Source organism: Gymnogyps californianus, unplaced genomic scaffold, assembly GCF_018139145.2.
Source record: "Gymnogyps californianus isolate 813 unplaced genomic scaffold, ASM1813914v2 HiC_scaffold_31, whole genome shotgun sequence".
NCBI classification, from domain to species: Eukaryota; Metazoa; Chordata; class Aves; order Accipitriformes; family Cathartidae; genus Gymnogyps; species Gymnogyps californianus.
In genome coordinates, this window is record NW_026114191.1 from 282,009 (window position 1) to 287,895 (window position 5,887).

The window sequence follows — 5,887 nt, forward strand, 5'->3', positions numbered from 1 at the left end:
CAAGGTGTGGAGGCAAAGGTTAGTACAGCTGGTCTTCAAGGACAGCATCCGCCAAGCACAGCGAGAGTCCAAAGAAAAAATCAGTCTGTAAAACCTGTGAGGCAATTCAAGGGCACCATAATGAGTGTTTGCTACTTCAGCAACGGTTCAAAGAGAAACCAAGATACTGCGTGGCCACTGCTGAATTTAGAAAGAGCAGGTGCAGATAGATCTGCGCTACTCCATGTCCTCATTGCCTCAGTCGTCACCAGCAAGGTCTCGCAGGCCTTTGTGCCTCGAGGCAGGACTCTGGAGGAGAACAGCCGGCAGTGGCTGGGGATCAAGTTAGGTGTCCCTAGAGCAAAGGGCAATCCTTACCGGTGTATGGGAGAGGAGGGCCAGCATCCAAGGAAGCTGAGAGAGGCAGGCTGATGCCGCAGGGAGGCCACTCTCCATCCTGAAAGGTCATGGAGACTGGGGGGGACTCCCTGATGACTGGCAACACCCAAACATTGCCTGCACCTTTCAAAAGTGCCCAATGGATGAGCAGGGGAATGAAAGGCTGTGCTCCAGAGCGTGTCCACTTGGATGGCATTTCTGGGTGTCGGAAGGAGAAGGTGACTGGATTGACCCAGGGGAGATTGTGCCTGGCCAGCCTCTTTGCTTTCTGGTGGGGACGTGGGGAGCAGTGATTGTCTTTCAGCTTGGAAATCAGCAAGGCTTTCAACATCATCCCCCACAGCTTGTGTCCAGGATAGGATCTTACGGTCTGCATGGGTGGATAAGGAGATGGGTAAAAAAACCCAGCTGGATGGTGGGGCAGAGGGGGACGTGGTCAAAGCATGGTACTCTGCCTGGAGACCTGTACCTAGTAGGGAACTGCAAGGGTCTGTCCTGCAGCCTGCCCTGTTTCACATGTTTTGAATGACCCAGAGGAGAGGAAAGGTTGAGTTTTCATTGCATTTGTAGAAGCCATCACATTGAGGAGAGCAGAAACTGCACTGGAGGGCAGGGTTGCCATCCCAAAGGATATGACCGACTGGAGGGAGAAGCCAAGAGGAACTTCATGATAGCCAAGAAATCCTGACCTTGAGGTGGACTAAGACCCTGCAATGACAGAGCCCAGGTCGGTAGCAGCTCTTTGGGAAAGGCTCTTGTGGTCCTTGCGTTTCCTTAGGTAAAACCTGAGCCATCAGCAAAGAAGGCCAACAGCATCTTGGGCTATGCGGGCAGGAGCACAGCCGGTCTGCTCAGCACTTTTTACATGGTATCCAAAATCATTCCCTAGGTTTTGACACCCCACCATGCCAGAGGGACCTTGATAAACTGGAACCAGTTCAATGTAGCGCCACTGAGGCCATCAGGGTGGGAGACCTTAGGTACTGTGAGAAGAGGCTTAGAGAGCTGGTCTTGCTCAGCCTGGAGAAGAGAAGATCTTGAGGGGAACATGCAGCAGCATTGCACAGTTCCCAGGCAGACGGTGTCAGGCTCATGTCCGTGACACAAGGACAAGAGGCAATGGGCTGAAACAAGAGACGCTAAGGCTAGATATAGGGAGAAACTTTTCTAGCATGAGGCTAGTCAAGCACTGGAAGCTTTTTCCCAGGGAGTGTGCCTGTGTCTATCCTGGAATGTGATCCAGAGGTGTTTGCATGAAGCCCTGAGTAATCTGGTCTGACCCTGCTTTGAGCAGGAGGTTGGTCGAGACACCTCCCAAGGTCCCTTCCAGCCTGAATGATGCTCTCTTTCCTTCCCCTTCATTTTTTCAAATGAGGGAAAGCTCTCAGGTTCTCCCTCACCCCAGAAGGAATTCACAGCAGGCACAGGGCTGCTCACAGGTGCCCCCAAACAGCCCTCACCACATCCTTTGCTTCCCTTTTCATTTGCCCAAGGCCAGGTTCTTCTCTTTTACTGTCCTTCTACCCTCCAAAAATAACAGCCTCCCCTGTTCATCCTTTCAGAGCAGGTTGCTCAATAAATGTCAGCATCCATGTGCAGAGCCTACAAACGAGCCGGGCATTGAAGCCATCATTGCAGAAAGAGAGACGAGGCCTTTGACCAGCTCCATGAACCCAGGAATCACTATGCCATGCCTCCTGACATTCCTGGCAACAACTCAGCTTTTTCTCCAGCCAAGTGTGATTCTTCTTTAGGTGTATGGGCCAATCTCCTGACATAGGCAAAGTTTTAGTTTGTGAAGAGAATCAAAACCGAACTTTTTGACTAGGTTAGTTTCATTTTACCTGCGGAAATGCAGGGCAGATGAAGGGAGCTGAGACCTTCCAGGCTCCCTGCTGCAGAGTTAGGGCTTCAGAGCCTCGAAATGCAGGTAATGCTGGTGTATCTGTATGCCACATGACAATTTTGCCTTTCTTTGTTCCTTTGCACTAACCTGGGATCTGTGCCTTGGCCTTCTTTGGCTAACAATGAAACAACTGCCCTACTCCACCTCCTCCTCCTGATGAAAAGAGAGCGAAAAAGAGATGGAACAGGCACGATTTAGGGGCCAATCTGTCTAAGAGGTGTAAGCTTTAAATGATAAGAAGGAGGTAGCAGTGAGAGGTAAAACACTGTTCAAAGATCTTCATGCCAGAGGCTAGCTACTGAGAACTTAGAGCAATTTTGTCAATACAGAATGGCGGTTGAGAAGGAAATTAAAGAGCTGTAGTCTTGATGGACATCAAGAAGAAGAAAGAGTTCCCTTACAGCACTGTCCTGGTACTGGTACTAGTGATCAGTACCACTAATTGCAAAACATCCTTGAGAACTTGTTCATTTTGCCTTGGCTCCAGAGCTCAGCCTGCTCAGACCTTGAAAGGACTGCCTCAAACCTCTGCAGCCCAAATCTCTCCCACCTTCTCCCATTCTCACTCTTTTACCCCAGGACCACTTCTCCCCATCACTTCAGCAGACTGCCTGGTCTCTGTTTTTCTAGCTGGGTGAAGTCAGGGTACTCCCTTGCACAGCCTTCCTTAGAAAAGTCTTCTCTACATGCTGATCCCACTTCTATCACCTCATGCTGTGTCCAGCTCCATCTTCCTTCCGCACAGCTCCATTGGATGGGCACTTTTCCTGTTGCTTTCATGCCCATTCACCTTCACCACCTTTTAGTATTGTATGCAGATCAAATATTGCCTCAGGAAACACATTTATCCCCCACAGCTTCACCCATTTCCCATGGCAGGCTGAGATATTTCACCTCTTGGAGCACATGCTGTGCAAAGCTGTCCCACATATGGAAACCACCTTCAATTCTGCTTATTCATTTGGGTTTTAAAAAAAAAACCAAAACATGCAGGGTAGTCTTTTCAGAGAGACAGAGTTTCAAAGTGGCAAAGCAGCTTAAATTCATAAATGCTGAGAGACAAGTTACAAAGAGAGAGGAAAAAACAGGTGAAGCTGTATTATCTGGACTCACAAATCCTCTGTCACTGAGGAGAAAGTCCCACAGCCTGTGGGATATTTTCCTTAGTTGGCCCTCTGGGAAGTTTTCTTTGTTGGGCCTCTTGGCTGGAGCCTGCTGCATTCGCATTTCCAGCAAGGGCAGAAGTTCCAGCTCAGGCATCAAACATTTGCCCATCCTGCCTGGAGCACCAGGACAGTTGTGTCACACAACAGCCAGTGTCAGAAGGAAGATGAGGTAGTGTGAATTGAAATGTTATGGGTTCAAATGGAAGCTCAAATCCTGAGCTGGCAGGATAACATTGGATTGAACAGAACAGAACAGAATAGAATAGAATAGAATAGAACAGGCTATTTCATTTGGAAGGGACCTACAACGATCATCTCGTCCAATTGCCTGACCACTTCAGGGCTGACCACAAGTTCAAGCATGTTGTTAAGGGCATTGTCCAAATGCCTCTGAAACACTGCCAGGCTTGGGGCATCGACCACCTCTCGAGGAAGCCTGTTCCAGGGTTTGACCACTCTCTCGGGAAAGAAATGCTTCCTCATGTCCAGCCTGAACCTCTCCTGGTGCAGCTTTGGACCATTCCCAGGCATCCTGCCCTGGATCCCAGGGAGAAGAGATCAGCACCTCCCTCTCCACGTCCCCTCCTCAGGAAGCTGCAGAGAGCAATGAGGTCGCCCCGCAGCCTCCTTTTCTCCAAACTAGACAAGCCCAAAGTCCTCAGCTGCTCCTCAGAGACATGCCTTCCAGCCCTTTCACCAGCTTTGTTGTCCTCCTCTGGACACACTGAAGGACCTTCACATCCTTCTTAAATTGTGTTGCCCAGAACGGCACACAGTATTCAAGGTGAGGCCGCACCAATGCTGAATTTTAGCGGGATAGTCACCTCTCTTGACTGGCTGGAATTAGACAGAATTGGCTGCAATTAGACAGAAATTACCTGACATGACTGTGAGTTCAGACCTCATTGGGAGAGTTTCTCACACAGCTCGCTGAGGAGGGCAGGCTGTCAGGCAAAAGGGAGCGTGCTTCAGTTTCCCAAATCCAAGGGAAGTGCCCAAACCATTCTTCCCTTGGACTCTGGTGTCCCGTTTCTTGAGAATCAAATGTGCTGGGGCTTCTGTCAATCATCTCTCAACAATTCTTCAGGTGTTTTTGTAATTTCCGCAAGAGTTTAATTCTCTACAAAGAACTCCACATTAATCTGCCTAAACATAAATGGATGGAAGAGAGCAGCTTGTATCTGTGGTAGCAACATTGGGCCAGTGCCAACTGAATCAGCATTTGCTGTATATGTCCTGATGCCCAATCTTCAATGACATATCCAGGGCGGTTCAGATGAAGAGGGGTCTTGCAAAAGTCCCCTTTTGTGTCCCCAGATGCAGAGGCTGGATCCCCTTCTCAGGGCAGACTCCTTGCCAGGAAGCCACAGCCTTGGGTGTTGCTCACCTCGTTCTTCCTGGCACGGCACTTGGCATCCTTTTTGGTGTATTTGAGGCTTTTCTCTGACTGCTCCTTCTGCACAGAAGATCAGAAAAAGACAATGATTTCATAAAAGATCATTCTATCATAGAATCATCGAATCATTTAGGTTGAAAAAGAGCTTCAAGGTCATTGAGTCCAACTGTAAACCTAACACATGGTTACAGATCGTCCTAAAGGCCCTGTTAAGGACAAAAAAGTTTGCCATGAGCTCTGGAGGGAGCCAGGAAGAACAAGGAGATGGCTGATGGCTTTAGCAAATCCTTAACCCATGTCTGAGCCCAGCAATGGAACTGGAGAGCAGCTGATGTCTGGGGGTGGGGAAGAGGAGGAGGTTTGTCCTGGGAAGATGTCAGGAAGGAAGACCCCTCTTCTGCTAGTCAGGGATGAAAGAGACATTTCTATGCTGTGTACATGCCTCAGCCTAGGAGATAGGGAATGTCCACTGCTGAGAGTGGCCGTGCCCACTCATGCCCCGTGAGCTGACCTTGCCCTTTTCCTCCTTCACTCCCCACACTTGGATGGACCTCAGGAAGCATCCATGAGCGTGAAGGATGCACAGACCTCCTGCGGTTAGGTCCCATCACTGTTGGGGAAAAGGGAAGGGTTTGTGAGACGTGGTAGTGCAGGGGGGGAGCGGTGCATGGGAGGATTCGAGGAAGTGTGGGGCTAGGACACCTTGGGTGTTAGAGGAGAATGAACAGGGCTTTCAAAGAAGCTGGATGGGTTGTGGGAACTGTGACGGATGCACTCGACCCCTTAACCAAACTCGCAGTAGTTTGGTACAGGCTCCAAAGGAGGTAAAGGCCTGAGCCTCAGGCGGGCCAAGAACTCCTCTAGGAAACCCACGAAGGAGCAGAGTGACACAGTGAGCATCGATGCATATGAGCTTGGAACACCGATCATGTGATTAACGGGTGGCTTTTCCAAGACTCATTTATCAAGGAACAAAGAAAGTTGTGGGTACAAGGAGTCTCGTGCATACCTCTCCCATTGTATGCAATTGGACTACAAGCC